The sequence below is a fragment of the Perna viridis genome, chromosome 10 (genome assembly GCF_037379345.1).
Source record: "Perna viridis isolate PV_CMFRI_1.1 ecotype Kerala chromosome 10, ASM3737934v1, whole genome shotgun sequence".
Classification (NCBI taxonomy): Eukaryota; Metazoa; Mollusca; class Bivalvia; order Mytilida; family Mytilidae; genus Perna; species Perna viridis.
The window spans coordinates 120,671-140,036 of NC_142454.1; the positions used below are offsets into that span (position 1 = coordinate 120,671).

Below are 19,366 nucleotides of genomic sequence, written 5' to 3' on the forward strand. Positions count from 1 at the left end.
TTGTTTTGCTAACTAGCATAATTAACCACTCCCATATCAATCTTTTCTCTCATTACAGGCTTGAACCATCAATCGATCCAATCTTGTTGAAAATTTTGTTTTGACAAAAATGGCACTTGTCATACCCAATGACCTTGCTAGTATTTTATCGAATTAAAATAAGATATTAAATATCATCAATAATATGATTGTTAATTTATATCTACCATTGTCACTGTCTGTCTTTTTGGCCTTAGCTGGCCCTGGTGACAAAAAACTACAGATAGATGATTGTCCCTGTGTCACAGGCTTTGACCTTTTACGGCCCGACATGTTGCTTTTTGCTGACCGGAAACGAAGTATTTTTAGTTCAGTAAAAATAAGAAAGTCTATATTTAGAAACAGGGAAAAAACGCGGACTATTTATTTTAGCAACCGAACAATACATTAAAGTCACACTGATGCGTCATTCAAGTGCAATCTTTAATATTTGTGGATGAATATTGTCAGTATATTATATAAAGAGGGTCTTGAAGAATATTTCATGAATTTTATTTTTGTGGGGTACGAAAGTAGCCGGCGACGTTTGAAAGAGTAGGCGGCGATTTTTGCCGGCTGCTGGCTTCTAATGACATCCCTGAGTTTGTACAGTTTTTCACGTTTTTCACCTCTATATTTCTTGTATTCCATTGTTTGCTTATGCTGCTTTTGTAAAATGTCTAATTTCTGCACACTTTTTAGAGCCTGGTAAGCTGTACTCCCAACTGGAATGTCACAGTGTAAGGCACTACACAACTTAAGGATGGATTCACCTGGACCAAGATTTACACTATGGATGGCTGAGTGTGCCCTTCCAGAATAGTTCTTTTTGTACATTACATTTGAAGGTAAGGAACGCCTTATGCTACGATTCACACCCTCGACAAAGTTAGTGTTCATATTAAGCCTGGTCTTCTCAAGTGCTTTTGGTCCGAGGCACTTATTTACTGCGATACGAATAAAATCCATGTTTTCATGGGTATGCATGATTTTGAATGTCTTTGGTAGTAGACTTCTCTTCTTGAGCCACTCACTCTTGCCACATACAAAAGAATGTTTCTTGCATAAGTCATGTTTTCCCATGTAGCACCGTATAACTGCATCAACTGTATGAGACATCTTTGATTTAACTCTTTTAAAATTTCCTCCGAATTGCTTAGTACATACAGCAACTTCAGAATTGCACCTTTCAGTTAAGTCTGTTGCAAAGTTATTCAGTAGCTTTTGGCATTGCTTTTGTGTCCGTGCTGGTATGATTTTTAGGAGACTTTTGTCTTTTTCCACACTTTTCCGCATATTTTCCGACAAATGCCTGGTATCAATGAAATGCTGAGGCTCAGTTTTTGATTTTCCCTCCTCATACAAATCAACTGCAGCTCTGTAAGCTGAACTGTCTGGGTCAGTAACTAAATAGTCTACTTCTATGTTGTCTTTTAAAAGGTCTTCAAGGCACTCCCTGGCCCATGCATATTCATCACCAATGCTCTTCACCATTGGAATATTAGCACTGCATTCATCAGTACATTCAGACTGGAGTTGGCCTGAGTCAAAAATCAATATCTAAGAAGAATGCTCTGAACAGAGCTTATTTTTGTCAACCAAATTAACAATTTTATGTTTTTTTGTTACATTTTCAGCTGATTAGCTTGTTGGAACGGTGTGCGTCCAATTCCTGGGTTGGGTCTGTTGCTGTACATGCCATCCATTTGAACACTAATACATCTTGGATTTTTCTTTCCTCGGAGGCGGTTTATTTCAACTAATTCTTCCCTTCTTCTTTTCATGTCTTTTTTTACAACTTGTACAATGTTTTTATATACTTTATTTGTCCTTCTTTGCAGGCTAGAGGCTGCTGGAGTTGAGATATTGCCACTTAGAAAGATTTTGCACAAGCTTGTAGGACAAATTGGAGTCTGACTCAGGCCAACTAGTACACCAGTTGTTAGTTTTGAGGGTTTTCTACCCGGTCTGCCGGTTTCAAGTTCCTCATACTGTGTATACATCTTCGAAAAGTATTTAAACGATGCGCAAATAAGTCGAAATCTTGATGAGAAACCTCTTTTTTCTTCTATGTCCAAATCGTATAGTAAAATACCATCACAGTCTGGACTTTTCATCATATGCTCTCTAAATGCGCAATTCCACATGTTTTCTGACTTGTAAAGGCACAGCACTCTGTGGGAATCAGAATTCAACCTGAAAATAAGAGAAGAAACCATATTTTATGTCCTACTAACACTAAAGTTATTTCTATATTCAAATGCAATTTACAGTTATCTCCCCCTTAATTTTAATATTTTTTTTTTAATGGAGCATTTATGTACATTTGGCTGATATCTAGTTGATTTTTTCCTACTTTATAACTTAAATAAAGGTTAATTACTATACAAAGTGCAAGAATTTGTGTTCTTGGAAATAAATTAGCAAGTTTTAAGGAAAAACTAAATAGTTTGAAAATTGTGCACATATGGCATATATTGTTTATTTTTTTTTTTTTTAATCTACATTAATAAGCTGTTTGATTGTAAGTTAATTACATTATTTATTATTACATGTCCTACCTTTTTTTTTTTAGCTCCTTTCTTAGATTTCCTAGCAACAGGAACAGATTTAGATTTTGGTCGCAGTAACTTGGCCGCACAACTGGACCGCTCTGCCTTCTCCTCAGGATCAGTGTATGGATCATTAACAACCAGTTCATGAGTTTTCCTTGTAAGTCTAATGTATTTAGGTGTTTCTAAGTCACTTTTCACTGTTGAAAGTTTAGTCCTTGCTTTTTTGTGAGGTAAATTCCCAGATTTAAATGTGTATTTATTTCCTTTTTTGAATCCTGACATTTTATAAATTTGAAATGTTGACTCTGTTAATTTAGCATTGATAAGTGTTGATGTGCTCTGATGCAAGTTTATTTTATACACTTGTTTTGCAGTACAGGTTGATGTGAAAAGTTCAGTCTTTGCACTATTTACAGGATAAACAACAGGTGCCCCCCCTTCAAACATATAAAATTCTTCAAAGATGCCATTTGATGATCTCATGGCTCTTCTATAGTTATTATGATGACAAGCAAAATTTGTTGCTGTCATTCTGGTACCTCTTATCACCAACGATTAAAAATTACATGATAAAGTTAGAAAGTGGATCTTCATTTCACTTAATTTAGAAAGTTTTGAACCTTTTTTCCATTTTTTTTGTATTTTTACTATTAAAAGGGTAGATTCTACCCTTAATAAATTTAGATTTCAACTTGTACATGCATAAAAGGAGTATTGCTTAAAGTGCTGGAAAACATAAGTGAGAATAATTTCTAAGATATTTTAACAAGAAATTTTCCATTTTTAATTTTTGATTTTTGCTTTCTGTGGAAATTTTTCAGCACTGGCCGCAAACTCGCACTCCAACCTAAAAAGGGAATATCTCGACTAAACTTTAACAGATTTTCACCTAACTTGGTTTCTGTACTTGTGTTAAGATGTGCTTTATAAATGCGAACTTGAGTACTGATTCTTAACCGCTTCATGTTTTGATAGGATACAAATGCGCAATTATTTGTTTACATTCTACCGGGAACTTTTTTACTCCAACATGGTACTGAGTACTGAATACAAGGTGGTACCTGATTGGTTGGATATGGCTTGAAATTTATTTTCATTTCAAAACTTACCCATTTATGATTGATTTTATTTTGGTAATAATTAATAATTTGTTATAGGGTTGAAATGATTTCTCATAAATGAAATCTAGGTGCTTCATTTTTTTCCAGTGTATTTTGTGCTGAATTTTCAAGAGTCCATAACAACTGAAATTTCGATCAACTTTTGCCGCATGACCATATACTTTTTTTTTATGCAAATAAAAAGTATGCTTTTCTAGTTTTAGGAACTGAAACCCATTTTCTGCTAATTTGTGTGGTTTTGTTGAAATTAATTTTCAAAGTACATAGGTACCCTATGGAAAATGCATTACGAATAATTGTACTCTTGTATCCTATTGCAGTTCTCGATGGATGATGGGAATATTTTACACATATCATGTAACATAAACAAAATTCAGACACAGCTGACAGCTGCAAATAAGACAATGATTGCCTTTCCTATCATGGAAAAGCTATGCTTTGATGTGGATAATACATTTGGAGTTATATTTTTTTCCCAGGCGAGGTAGGTTCTTGACAACAGCAACAGTGGAACAACGGAGATACACGTACCTGTACATACATCCATGTGTTTCCTGAAGTTTTTAAAAATCACATTCACTGTTTGAAATAAATGTAAGTAAAAAAAATAGGAAAAGGCTTGAAAACTATCAGAAAAGATGAATTTATTTTTACAAAACATAATCTTAACCTTATTATATATATATTCATCCAATAACAGTAGAGGCTAAAAACCACTAATTCCACTTCCCATAGGCTTCTATGCTAATTTCACAATATTCAATGGCTTCTCTGGACTTTACCTTAACTTTAACCTGCAGAGGACTATATATCAGCATGATTCTACATATGCCAGCTCACAATCCTCTGAATGGCATGTGGGGTTAGCTGACTTGCAGTGCAGTACTGGTCACCGGAAGTGAAGTGTCTATAAATAGCATGGGAAATCCCAGTGTTTTCACAAGATAGGGGTATATTTAGAAATCATTATGGAGATTAGGCTTCACATCACAAGAAGCAAAATGCACCTATAAAATGTACAGAAATGTTTTTCCTTTCAGAAACTGTTTAAATTTTTTAAAGGAGATGAGAACTTTTTTCACAGCACTATGAGGAACAGGGGTAATTTCTGCGTAGAACTATTTTTGCGTACGTTCCAAATGCTCATTGGTTGAATTGGTGGTCTGTAACCTAAATAGAGCAGTCTACATATGAAGATACATGTATATATATTAAATTAAACCTTGTTCAGACACATATTATGTGACAGGATCAATAGTAGTTATGCAAGGGAGAGTGTACATTTGTATTACTTGTACAGGGCACAATGACCAGTTTAGTTTATTTACATATATGTACAAATGTGTATTAATTCCTACATGTATCAATGAAAAATCATGTGGAGTAGATGTAAGATAGAAATAATGTCAATTGTTAATAAATAGACCAAGAATTAGTTTGCAATTCTAACTATTGCTTGTCTTCTCTGTTTGTCCAAACTTTAAAAGTTTTATAGAATTTTATTATCCAACATAAAATGTATAGAAATGCCCATCATTTACAACTGGTAGTTACGATTTGGAAATTCCTACAGCCGGTCACTAGGAAATCACAGCCATGCATTACTAATTTTAGTATGGGGCATTAATAGTTTTTCTTACCTTTAATAAGTGACAACTTTAAGTAAGAGTGATCTAATTCAATTACATGTAATTAGATTAGGAGATTTAAATTTGTTGAAAGATGGTACTGGAACTGAGTATATTGAATTATTAGGTATGTTTAATCTTGTACTAGAGATTAATTATTATTATTATTATTTTTTTTTTTGGGGGGGGGGGGGTTGATTATTAAAAACAACACCATCATGATTTATTTTCATAAATATTTGATTCATCGAGATACAGACTTATTTCAAATTAAGGTGAAATCATATGTTTCAGTAATAGATATAAAGTTGGTTAAAAAAAGTATCAATGCAAAGCTTTTTCCATATTGGCCCTGTAATATGCCCTTTTTATTAATAGCCTCGGATGGCTGTAATGGCCATTATTAATACCTCGGGCATGTAACAGGGCCAATACAGAAAAAGCCATACATTAATACTATATTAACATGATGCCCTTATTGTTTGCCTTGTGCAGTCAAATATGGTAAGATGCCCTTATTGTTTGCCTTGTGCAGTCAAATATGGTAAATACATGTAGATTTGTGATATTAAATATCTGAAATCTACACATTTCATCTTCAGTGCTCTTAGTAATAACACAAATTGTATGTCTTTAAATGACATGAAATGTAAATACTTAATATGAGTTTGAATTAAAAAAAAATATGATAATATCTTGAAAACTATAATAGATAGAATGAAACTTTTGATTGACGAAATGATCCTCATGATATGCCCTAACAAAGTCTTCATGGAGTCATACTTGTCCAACACCATTTTGTTACAGTTATTGCAATTGAAAGCAAAAATTTAAACAGATGAGGGATTTTGGCTCCTGGGAGCCTCTTGTTTATATGTTCCAGGCTCATCCAGTATTGAGTCATAAGTTGTAAAATTCCTGATTGTAGAAACAATTCTTAACTTTTTTCATTTTTTGTGTCTTTTGTTTATCATATTCATATTTCTCATTTTGTCTTTTCAGCTTGGTGACTGGATACAAATTTGTCGGAAGTGGCAAGATTCCTCTGGTCCATGATTAATCCTGCTTGCACTTGTAGTCAGACAGTAGTATGAATTAATAGGAGCAGAACAGATCCTCAGGTGAGTGGATTCTTTTGGACCTGACTTTCCATAGCCTCGGTTTACAGCCTCACACTTAAGTGTCACTGTCCCAAAACGAGTCTTAACGAAGTTTGTCCGACCAAATCTAATGTTGATTATATTACACCCAAGCCTCTTATCATCCTCTGTCATGTACAAGCATTTTGCTTCCACATCTGGCATAAAGTCTTTGCCCCAGTGATCTTGCTCAGTACCTTTACATACATAGGAGTATGATTTGTACTTTTCTAAACAATGTCTTGTATAACACGCAATGATACTATCTGTTGCATAGCTAAATCTGTTTACAAGTTTGTTCATATCTCTTGCAAACTCCCTAAGACTAAGAGCGAAGTTGAACCCTTTGTGCAGCTGTTGCTTAAGTCAAAAGCAAATCGTTTTTTTTTTAGCATTGTGCAATCTGTTTTAGTTACAAACTGTAGCATCATTTCATTAAATTTAGCATTGTCACAGTCTCGCATTTGTGATTTGGCTAAGTATCTGGTGTCGCGACGGTTCTCAGGTATGATAATTAAATTTTCTTCTTGTTTCCGGCTAAATCATCTGAACGTATGACTATCACCATCTGTTGTTAATTGTCCAAATATAAATGGTCATTTAGCATATCACCCAGTATTTCAAAATACCTCTCTTCATTGCCTATTGTAGCACTCCATTTCATGTTGGCTGAACAGTTACCAGGATAGCCTGGGCACTCTGGATCTCGTCCAAGTGATCTTAGATTGCTTGCTGTCTTACAAAGTATGTTTGCATCATGAAACTATAAGTTTCTTCTTTACTGTTACATTTCTGCTAGTGAGCTTCTAGCTTGGGTAGAAGGCTGAAACTGTGTTGTTCTATGGTGACAAGAATTTTTTTTGTATTGTGTGTCAGTTTCAGCTAGTATAGGTGTGTTTTCTGGGAACCCATATCTTGAAAGTGCCATTTTTAGCTCGCCTGGCCAAAGGCCATATGTGCTATTGCCATCACTTGGAGGCATCATGAAACTATAAGTTTCTTCTTTACTGTTACATTTCTGCTAGTGAGCTTCTAGCTTGGGTAGAAGGCTGAAACTGTGTTGTTCTATGGTGACAAGAATTTTTTTGTATTGTGTGTCAGTTTCAGCTAGTATAGGTGTGTTTTCTGGGAACCCATATCTTCAAAGTGCCATTTTTAGCTCGCCTGGCCAAAGGCCGTATGTGCTATTGCCATCACTTGGAGTCCGTCGTACTTGTCCGTCGTCGTTAAACAATTTTTCAAAACTCTTCTCCTCTCACACTACTTGACCAATTGGTACCAAACTTTGTATGAATATTCTTTGGGGTATCCTGCATAGAATTGAAGTGGGGATTTTTGATCCATCAAAAAAAAAAGGCCTCCGTTACTAAAAATAGAACATAGGGGTCAGACAGTAGTTTTTTGCAAATATCTCCAAAACTGTAGGTTTAGCTGATTTAAAAAATTTTCATTTTCATATGATAAGCCATGTTGGAGTTATTGCTCTTTTTCAATGTTTTTTCCTATTTTTAATGTTATTTCTTTAAAAAATCTTCTCCTTTGACACTGCTTGACCAATTGGTACCCAACTTCTAATGAGTGTTCTTTGGGGTATCCTGCATAGAACTGATGTGGGGATTTTTGATCCATAAAAAAAATGGTCCACGTTAATAAAAATAGAACAAAGGGGTTAGACAGTAGTTTTTCACATATATCTCCAAAACCATTAGGTTTAGCCAAATTCTTTCAAAATATGATACGATCCTTATTTGTAGGACTACAAAAGTCTTCAGGCATAAGAGTTGTTAGATGCCTCCTTATAAGAGTTATTGCCCTTGACAGGGGAAAATGACAGGTTTTTATTTTTTCAGTTTTCAGCCAATGTCTTGAAAACTATGATAGATTTTAACTTTCATTTGCTGAAATGATACTTATGATAAGTCCTATCAAAGTTTTCTTGAGTCAAAATTGTTGGGGAATTTCTTGTTTAATTTATTGCCCTTGAAAGGCAAAATTCAACCAGGTGAGCGATTCAGGCTCCTAGGAGCCTCTGGTTTTCAGTGACTTGGCCACTGTTGACCCTGATTTGATCAGACTACACACAGTCTGATGATAGAGTTGCCAGTGCCCTTGTTGACTTTATGGATTGGCGTATGGATTCAACTGGAAAAATTTCTCGCATAGTTTATATTTGCTGGTACAGTACTTCTAATAGCGTGATTACGGGGCTCAACTTATATGTAGCAAGCATCACTTTATCTAGGCGGTAGTTTATAATTTGTTGTAAAACATGTTTGGACTTCTCATTTGATTCAATTTCAAAATTTCCCCGCTTTAAGTAAGCATTTTTTTCAATCCAAGTCTTAGATTTCTTAATTTTTGAACATGCAAATAAATAAAGTTAACATTTTGAATGGTTACCACAGGAACAGTTCACTATGATACTATGGCATCAGTAACATATGATAGTTTTGATAGAGCCCCATCAGGAATTTTGTAGTGTCATGTATTCTGCTTGTCACCTTGCTGCTATGTCAGAAGCAAACAGCCCATGGAGGTGTTTTTTTGGGGGGGTTTTCAAGCGAGCTGGCATTATATCACACACACTTGACAGATTTGTCACATACTTCCTATGGTTGGCTGACATGGGTCTTTTGTTGAGGTAATGTACTGGTTCAGTTGAAGTAAGACCTTTGTTGACCATGCTTTCTGCAGCATTATATGCACTACTGTCTGGATCTGTGGTTACTTCATTAAGCTCAAACCCATCTCGCAGTTCTTGCCCAGGCTTGTTCATTTCCAATACTGTCTTGCATGTTAATTTAGTTTTTAGCTCACTTGGCCAAAGGCCATGTGAGCTTTTGCCATCACTTGGCGTCCGTCGTCCGTCCGTAAACTTTTACATTTCAATCTTGTTCTCTGAAACCACAGGGCCAAATAAAACCAAACTTGACACAAATGTTCACTGGTATGAGGGGATGAAAGTTTGTGATTTTGGTGCCGATCGGAAATTCAAGATGGCCGCCACCGAGGATCTTAGTTTAACATTGGACCCTATGGGAGAAACATGTAAAAATCTTCTTCTCGGAAACCACTTGACCAAATTAAACAAAACTTGACACAAATGTTCACTTTTATGAAGGGATGTAAGTTTGTGATTTTGGTGCCAATCGGAAATTCAAAATGGCCGCCACTGAGGATCTTACTTTAACATTGGACCCTATGAGAAAAACATGTAAAAATCTTTTTCTCGGAAACCGCTTGACCAAATGAAACAAAACTGGAAACAAATGATCGTTGGCATGAGGAGATGAAAGCTTGTGATTCTTTTGCCATTTCAAAATGGCTGCCAATGTGGATCTTAACTTAACCAAAGTTTCCGCTTGAGAAAATATACATCTAGAGGTCGCCACATGATCTTCAACAAGTGGGAAATTTCCTCCATGTAGCAAGCTCTAAATTGCCCCAATAAAAACAAAGTGGATAAATCAGTGAACACAATACTGAAGGGGGCTGGAGGGGGTCTGATCCCGAAATCCCGACTTTATTTTTACTAAATCCCGAAATCCCGAACAACAAAGGAACTTAAAAACTGCTAAAATCCCGATTCCCGGTGGATTTATTTCCGGAAATCCCGGGCTTAATTCTTAGAAATCCCGAAATCCTGAGCTTAAAAACCTCTGATCCCAGCATCCCGAAAAAGGTCCGGCCCTTCCTCAATACTATATCAGTTTATCATTTATGGTAAGAAACTAAAATGTTTTAAAAAAAGACAACTACATGCCAGCGACTATATTTCCTGCCTTGGGACAGGCGCAAACAATATGCAGCGGGGTTAAACTAGTTTTGTTGGATCCAAACCCTCCCCCTCTATATGGTCAAAGGCTAAAATAAATACAAAGTTAGACACACAGTAAAAATCAACCTGAAATACATCCAATTCATTAGAAAAGTACCTCAACAATTATTAACAATAACATAGAAGACAAACAAATGAGGTATAAACAATGAATGCTCGCAGTTACTGAAAGCAAGCTCAGGACACAAATAAGGATGACAAATCTTCAAGCCTCCCAACACAAAAAATATCAGTTACAAAACTTCCAAAGGATTTAGAACTGCAACATCATAGACTATGTTGGTCTAGCAAGAAGTTGTGCAATGACTAAAATGCTAAAATATGAATGATTAAGTTATAATGTAATGATCTAATAAGAGTATCAATATTTTTTCCTACAAAGACAAGATTTAATGATCTGACAACAATGTCGAATTTATATCCTTTATGAATCAGTCTATTTAAATAATTCTTAAGATTTGATGGACATTGTTTGCATTTATGTGCCTTGTAAACTATATTTCCATACAAAACTGGATGTGAAATGCCTAGTTTAATAAGATTAGTTTTTTAGCAAAGTAATCATGTTGGAGGCTAAGAAACGCTGTGTTTTGCAGAAATTTCATGGATTCCGCAAAACAATGGCAATTTCTGCATTTTTAAAGGCCTGGTTCCGGATTTTAGTATGTTGGGGTTGCAAACTATGCATTATGTCCCCTTTCCAACCTGTCCCATGCAATAATTCCTGTTTACCAATGCTTTAAATTGCAAGAAAATCTTCATCTAAGGAAAATTCCTTGTAAATTTACGCAAAATTATATGAAATATTTAGCAAGTAATTAAACCAGATGAGCGATACAGGCTCACGTGAGCCTCTGGTTTACTGTATGCTTTTTCTTTTTTATGAGCACAGCTTTGATTTTTGATTTGTGGCTACAACATAATGTTTGAATGTTTCATTGTCAGTTACAGAGAAGTTAGACTGTGTTGCTAGTTGGAATGGCGTTTTTCCAATACCTTAATATATTCTGCTGATATAGATTCCATCGGCCTGGACATTTTTTGTCTTAGGATCCTAGCCATGTAGTCTTTTCACCCTTTTTACCTTTTCTCTCTGCATTTTCATGTCTTCATTTTTCTTTTCTGTTATTTTAGCCACTTAATTTGATCTATACTGCATACCTGATACAGATGGAGGGGGGATATTTGATGCCATACAAACTTGATGGTAACTTGATGTACCTATTGGTGTGTGTTGAAGACCCACTTGCCTGCCTACATTTACATGTATTTTGCTGCACGACGACCGTGCTTGTTGCTTTCAACGTCTTCGTACAAGTTAAAGGTTTTTGATTTGTATTTGCACTTAGTACACTTTGCCACTTCTGTTCAAGCTGAATCCCATTTCTGTTCTTTCAATAAATCCTGTCTAAGTAACCTTTTTACTTCGGTGACATTTGTATGTGCTCTCTAAATACTTTATTCTACATGTCACTATTTTTTCCTATTGTTACAGTTCTATTTGTCTTTCTTTCAGATCTGTAGGCACAAATAAAAGTTTTTACTATAAATGTCCTTCTAATTCAATTTTAGAAAGGATTTATTTTTCATATAATCAATCAGTTGAAAAATGGTCTATTTAATTACCTCCCTTGTTTTCATTATTTTTTTTATCATGCACCATTTACATCATATGCTCATATTTCTGTTTTCCATATCTACTTTTTATAGTAATTTCATAACTGTATTTCTTGACAGTGAATAAAAATAAAAGTTTTATGTAGGTTTCTCTTGTTTTTAGGGATTTCAAAAAAAAAATGGGGGGGGGAGCTATTTTCATGTGTTCTACCATAGACATTTGAAAAACTCCAAAACTCTCTATTTTACATGTATTGAAAAACTTTCTTTTTTTACATGTATAAATATGGCTTTCATATATCAAAGTACTTCTGAATAACTTATTTAGTTAGATTAATGTAAAGATTTGTCTTGTGCAGTCTTAATTTTATTCTCAGCACATTTTCTACTTCAGTCTTAGCTGCCTGATTTGTACACAACAACTGCATAGATGTCATGGAGACTGGAATTTCTGTTGAATGTTTGCTTGTTGGAGATTTAGTCACAAGATCATATTCATCCAGTGTTAGTTTCACAAAATTAGTCACTTGTATTTCATATACTTCAGAATTTGTATGTGTAAGCCCTTTATTGTGGGGTGTGTTTCCATTCCTAAACTTGTATTTTTTCAAGTGAACAGCATAGTGTCCCTTTTTTAAAATTTTGTCATGAAATTACATTGTAAAATTCTAGAAACAATATTTGATTATCATTACCAGATATTCTTGTGCCTTTTTTTTGGTTAAGTGGTTTTCTTCAAGAAATCAACAGAATTTTTTTTAAATTGAAAAGTCAGGGGTTGAAAATTCCTAAAGCCCGATGCCCAGGACTAAAAAAAATGCACCTCGGGACTTGTCGTTTTTCAATGAAATAAGTCTGTCGGGCATGGCAAATCTAAAAAAAATAGAACTAATTTTTGAAAGATTTCGTTGTCATTATTTGGACCATGTTTCTTGATCTATTCCCTGACCTATAAATAGTAATAACTTTATTTTTAGAATGGGTATTTACTAGATCGATCTATTGATTAGTCATTCTCAAGTCTGAATCACACCTGCGCTTGATCAGACACATTTTTTGACATGCTACAAATTTTATTAATCAAGCGCTGGAATGATAAAGATCAAATTTTGTTGATAATTTTTTGAGGATAAGATCGTTGCTCAATTATAATTTCACAGTTAAAAAAAATGCAGAAATGGAAAGCTGATGACAAGGCATCAGATGTGGAGATGGAATCAATTGACACTGTGTCTTCTTCCCTGCAAACCTAGAATTATACATAAGAATATCAGATAACAAAATTGCATTTATATTGATTGGGACTTGACATAACATTGTTCGGGCTTAGTGTACAAAAGATGAAAAAGTCCAGGGCTCGGGTCTTCCCAAAAAAATGTTCAACCCCTGAAAGTTTTGCTGAATAATATAAAATTTACTCTGGCCACAAGTGGAGGCAAGATACTAAATAAAGCATAATATTTGGTCTTTGAATATAAAAATGAGTAATTTACTGAAAAATATTTAGGTTTGATGGAATTTGTTCCCTTATAGGTATAAAACCACTAAATATTCATGAGATCAACAAGCACTGCCCATTTTGGGGAGAAAAATTTGAGGTAAGGAAATGAGTGCCAGAACTTAGACCATTGAATAACACTGCTTGGTTTGAATTTTTTTCTTACAGTACTTTCATTTTTCTAGTAATTTTTATTTTTTTTTTTTTTCAAGAACTGAAATATTTTTTTTCACCAAAGATCTAAAGAATAGGGATGTCCTGTATAGAAACACAGTGCTGAAATACATTGTTTACAAACAAGCCATGTGAATTGCCAAAAAGTTCTGCATGACCATATAGTTTGACAGCGGCATAAGATGAAACTATATATCTTTTTATCTAAACAATATATGAAAAATCCAGGTTTTGAATGGTAAAAAAATATGGGTGTTGATTTTGTGATGGCTAAGCATAGAAAGTAATGGGAGTTTTTTTTTCAGAATTTATACCTATAAAGGAGAATGTTTGGTAAGGACCCTTTTTGCCTCTTAATTTGGGCTTTTTTGAAAATTTGATTATCTGATTTCTAAGTAATAGCAGTATAGTAAAATGGTGGCAAACACTGAATTTAAGATGTTTTTGACAAGATTTATGATTTTATTCCAGAAATAACAGTGTGCATTTATGAGACTTTTACAAAAACCTTGAACATTTCTGCAATTTTTACGGTGATTTTTGTGTGGAGCGGAAGTTGCCACACATCTGTTGACTCAAGATATTTTTACACGAGTTGTAACTGACAATTATACACAAAATATATGAAGCAAGAGATTCAACATGCATGTGGCCATTGTTCAAAGAGTAATAAACTACACAAAATTTGGTGTTTTCCAGCCTTTTTAACAGATTTTTCCAATCTCGGTCAAGTTTGAAGGGCTTATATGTTCAAATTATTACCATAAACCAATCAAATCAACTATAGAACACATTAAAGAGCTTGAGAAACAATATTAGAGTTTTTTCATGTAGACTTTGTTTTTGAGGCCAAATTTTGCCCTTAACAAACCAACTTCTTTCTCGGCTACAACCTTATTTCCCATGGAAGTTATAAAAAAAACTTGTAAGGTATTTCAAAACATATCACATTTACTCAAGATTTTTTTAAAAAATTTATCGCAAACTTTGCCTATAGTAATAGGTACAAGTATTGTATTGATATTCTTGAGCGGGTCTACGTCAAAACAGGGAGGCTAATAAAATAGTCAGAGTTCCTTTTATGTTTTTTTTTTTAAACAGCTGCATGTAATTTTTGACTTGAATTTTAGCCATATTTAAAGATGTATCCAAGTAGATAAAATGTGTGATTTTTATATACAGATTCAAAGACAGGAAAGAGGAGGTATGTCCAGTTGATAAGGAGTACTGCAGCACAACACCACCAAAGTGAAAGTAGAAAACATGTGCTTTTGACTTTAAGGTTTGACAGTTTCCCAATCTTTGTGGATTGGTCTAGGTTTTTTAAGTTAAAATCAAATTTCTTGAAACATTCTATATGCATGAAAGTTGTACATGTATCATAATTCAAGATATTGATCATTACAATATAATTACAAATTAACATATCAATGATATAATTGATACACACTTTTTATATAACATCATAAGCAACATAAAATTATGGATAAAATAATAATAAATCATCATGGATACGAGACTAACTAATTACCTCACTTATGTTACATTCCTTATGCATTTCTTCCTCTCTGATAATTTCAATAGAAGAATTTGTTTTTTCCTACCTACTGACCTAAGCTTTAAATCATTGGGTTGAGAAACAGCAAACAAACATATTTTTGTGTTTGGGCTGATATAGAATTTTTCTGTGTATGTGTGCACACTTACATTTGAAAGTAAAAATCACTCACCTAATGCATTTTTGCTATTCTTAATTGGTATTTTTTCTAAAAATAATATATATTTTTGAGGATTTTGGTCACTTAATATCAAATTTATTCATGTTTGCCATGTTGTAGAACAATTTTAATGCAAATTTCTATTATGACGAATATTGTAGTTGTTGACAGGTCTGGAATATCTTCTTTTATCATACTTTAGTGATATTTCTTGCAGTAAACCATAAATTGTTCATGATTCAGTCTGAGGCCTAATTTGCATAGCATAATGCATAGAATTTCAAGTATTGTGGTATAATTTTGGCAAATTGTGTTTTATTTCATGTATTAAAAGTAATTATCTGTTTTTTATAGGATCAAGCAATCAATGATAGATGTCAGATGCCAGGTTGTTTAGGTTAAACTGAACAACTGTGCCCTGCAGCAGCACCATAGGTTTATGTATTTGGAAACTGTTTGGAAATGACATTCTTAAGAGATTTTTGTAAGCATTTTTATTTGTTAGCATATAAAGCACAATCAAATTGTGTAGTTAAAATGTTGATTTTCTACTTTTCCAGAAAAAAGAACTGCATTTTAGTAAAAAATGTGTTTTTCATTGCTTAATTTACCTAGTAGGTTAGAAAGCAAGAGATGAATAAAATAAGTAAATTTTACAGTTTTGTTTATGTATTGGGGATATGTTTTTTATAAGAAATACACTTCTTTATCAAACTAATGATGAGAGAGTTCAAGGATTATAGTGGAAACTAAAAGAATGTAATTCAGAGACAAAGACAGGCATGGATAACTGACACACAACCAAGAATAAAAAATCACTGAAATATTATACAGCAGTCCCCCTTTCTAGGGCCCCTCATTTGAAAGACCACTCCTTTCTCCTGGCCATATTTCTCTTGCATTAACTCTTTGATATACTAATTAACCCCTTTTTGAAGGCCACCTTTTTTCGGCCAAAAATATCCTTTGTCCTCTCAAAAACAACCATGCTGTTGTTTATTGACAACTTTGATAACAATGATAAACCAGAAGTTTGAGACCGGATGTTCAATAGTTTGACCTGAAAGGTTAAAGTTACACTTCTGTGATTGCACAATTGGTAAACAAAGATGACATCTGTTAAAAAAAAATGAAAGTGTTGACACTCGAAAACAAAGTTAAAGTCATTAAATTAACTGAAAAGGGTCACAGTTTGAGGAAGCTGGCGGCAGATTTTAAGGTGTGTAAAATGCAAATTCAAAATATTATTTGGAAAAAGGAGAACATTTTAATTATGAAAACAGTCTGACATCAGTTCATTTTTCAAAGTAAATCTGATACAATGTACACGTTCAAGTTCTTTTAATGAATGCATCTTATGTTTAAATACATTGTTATATTTTAATGTGTCATACTTGCATTTTAAACAGATAATAAAAGGCATTTTAATATTCATAAAACATGTAACAGACATTATCTGGATTATACATAAAGGTCCTACAAAAGAAAAGCAAATCTGTTACATAAGGAACATTTTGTATATATTTTCAGCCATTTTGATTTTCAGATCAATTCCTTTATAGAGACCACCCCTTTTGTAAAGCCTCTTTTATGTTGCAAATGGGTTGTTCTCTCAAGAGTGGGACTACTGTACATGCAAGGTAAAACAGAAGTAAATAAGCATCTAAGACTCCACAAAAACTGGAAGCATAACCATAGTGCACTGATATGGTAAGCATCCTCTGTTTTTCTAGCAACACCCGCTCAGTTGCTCATAAAAAGTCAATTCAGGGAAGAAGAAAAAAGAAAGAAAAACTATTGGCATTTTGTACAAATAAGTATTCATTGTGCAGATGGATTCATTACAAGTTCATGACAGCCATAAGTAATATGGTTTTATTTTGTTCAGTTTTCATTATTTATGGATTGAACTGCATTGAATTTATTTCTTTTTTTCAGGAGGGAAAAAAGCTGTCTTCCTTGATGTGTTCAGTGATTGTAATATTCCCAGACAAGGGTCAAACTATAGTATTAGACCTTTGTAAATATTTATTTGTGTCATAAAATGGATGTATTTTTTTGAAAAAAAAAAAAAAAAACACTTTTCCTATTTGTTCACCCAGGGGAATGGAGGAAAAATAGCATTTATTTTCCGGCATTAGGTTGATCAGTCACGTACCCTGTTCAAATGAAAGGAAGAAGAACTTTGGAATAACAGATTGGTATACTGACACAGTTTGTAATGAGCATTTTTCTCTCAGATTTTTAAGGATAGAAGTTTAAAAAAAATAGGTTTATTTTATTTTAAAAAATACATAGAATATGAAATTTTGATAGATTGCATATTACAAATGAGTGTGGAAAAAAAAACCTGCTGAACTTCTGGTACCTTTAAACTTCTGTATGAATGGCGATTCATGTCACAATAAGGATATTTCTATAACGATGCTTTTTAGCTCACTTGGGGTCCGTCGTCGTCGTGGACAAATTTTAAAATATCTTCTCCTCTGAAACTACTAAACTGACAGGTTTTAAACTTTGCATGATTATTCCTTAGGGTGTTTTGCACAAAATGATCGTTGGGATTTTTGATCATTGAAAAAACATGGCTGCTGTTACTAAAAATAGAACATAGGGGTCAGATTGCAGTTTTTTGCAAACAACTCAAAAATCGTTGCCTTTAGCAAATATCTGGCAGGAATAAAATTGTTCAGCATCATGAGATGGACCTATGCCAAAATTTTCAAAATGATTGGTCAACTGATGTAGGAGTTACAGCCCCGGAAACAGATTTTTTTTTGGATTTTTTGCATGTGCAACTTTGAAAATCTATTCAAAATCTATTGGACAGAATTCAATGAAATTTGGCATTTATGTTTCTTAGGGTATTCCACACAAAATGGTTGTTGGTATTGTTGATTCATGAAAAAATATTGCCGCCGTTACTAAAAATAGAACATAGGTTCAGATGGCATTTTTTTGCAAATAACTCAAAAATCGTTGCCTTTAGCAAATTTCTGTCTGGGTAATATTAGCATTATGAGACAGACCTATGACCAAAATTTTCAAAACGATTGGTCATACGGCCCCTGAAACAGTTTTTTTTATATTTTCGCATATGCAACTTTGAAAATCTGCTTCTCAAAATCCATTTTACAGAATTCAATGACAGTTAGCATACATGTTCCTTAGGGTATCCCACACAAATTGACCGTTCGGATTAAGACGGGTTTTTGAAAAAAAAAAAAAATTGTTGCCTTTAGCAAAATTCTGGTTCAGGCCATGAAAATGCTATGAAAAGCATTTCCTGCATTTGACAATTTAGTTGATTTTAACTTAGCCTGTCTCATTCCTCAAGTTTTTCAAATAAGGAAATGGTTAACCAGGTGAGCGATTCAGGCTCTCTTGAGCCTCTAGTTTCTTTCGTGATAGTTTTAACTACTTACTGGAATTAACATTAAATTAATTGGTAGTAGCATTTGTTTAAAGTATTACAACACTTTGAGGGAATGGGGTTATTTATATAATTTAAAGTATGTTTCTCGCAAGTATCATGATACTTGATAATTGTGTAATGATAATAGTTGAAAGTATTTGTATTCCACTTATTTTAAATAAATTGAAAAAATATATGTTGCCATTCCCCTATCTTTTACCTTTACTTTTGAACAACACTTACCAAAATCCATCCAGGTTTTTTTTTAAACCCTTAGCAAAGTTACCCTATTTTCAACAAAGAAATTTGAGCAAATTGACCAATAAGTGGTCAAATACCAATGGCAGTGTTTTCAGTTAGTCCTTCGATAGGCCTCAAAGTTATTTAACTCTAATGTCTTAAAGTGAATTAATTTGTCAATCCAAATTATTTGGCCATTTCTGTTACACTAAAAAATAACATCAGAAGGAGAAAGAAGACTTTGCCTTAATTGTAGTCATACACAAATCAAAGTAGTTCTATCCCCAGGTGGCACTAAAAAGTTCAGTTAAATATCACTAGAAAATAAACAACAAAAATCTTCTAGTAATTTTGTGTGAAGCGAAGAGCTGAGAAAAGAAATAATGGTAAAAATTTCAACCATTT

General features: G+C 33.6%; 1 protein-coding gene, 1 long non-coding RNA gene and 1 pseudogene across 3 annotated transcripts in view; 1 reads left to right on the plus strand and 2 right to left on the minus strand.

Moving 5' to 3' along the window:
* LOC148604035 (uncharacterized) overlaps positions 1-3,215 on the minus strand; it is a 14,454-nt pseudogene extending 11,239 nt beyond the window's left edge.
* LOC148604034 (uncharacterized) overlaps positions 1-19,366 on the minus strand; it is a 128,027-nt gene that overhangs the window by 28,199 nt on the left and 80,462 nt on the right. The window lies entirely within an intron of this gene.
* LOC148604036 (uncharacterized) lies at positions 2,594-18,917 on the plus strand. Of its 2 annotated transcripts, XR_015915772.1 has the most exons (8): positions 2,594-2,730; positions 4,174-4,288; positions 6,325-6,443; positions 11,434-11,623; positions 12,311-12,420; positions 14,771-14,870; positions 15,661-15,790; positions 17,245-18,917. It is a non-coding gene; the product is annotated as an uncharacterized LOC148604036 (long non-coding RNA). The 2 variants fall into 2 exon arrangements; XR_015915773.1 differs by lacking the exon at positions 11,434-11,623.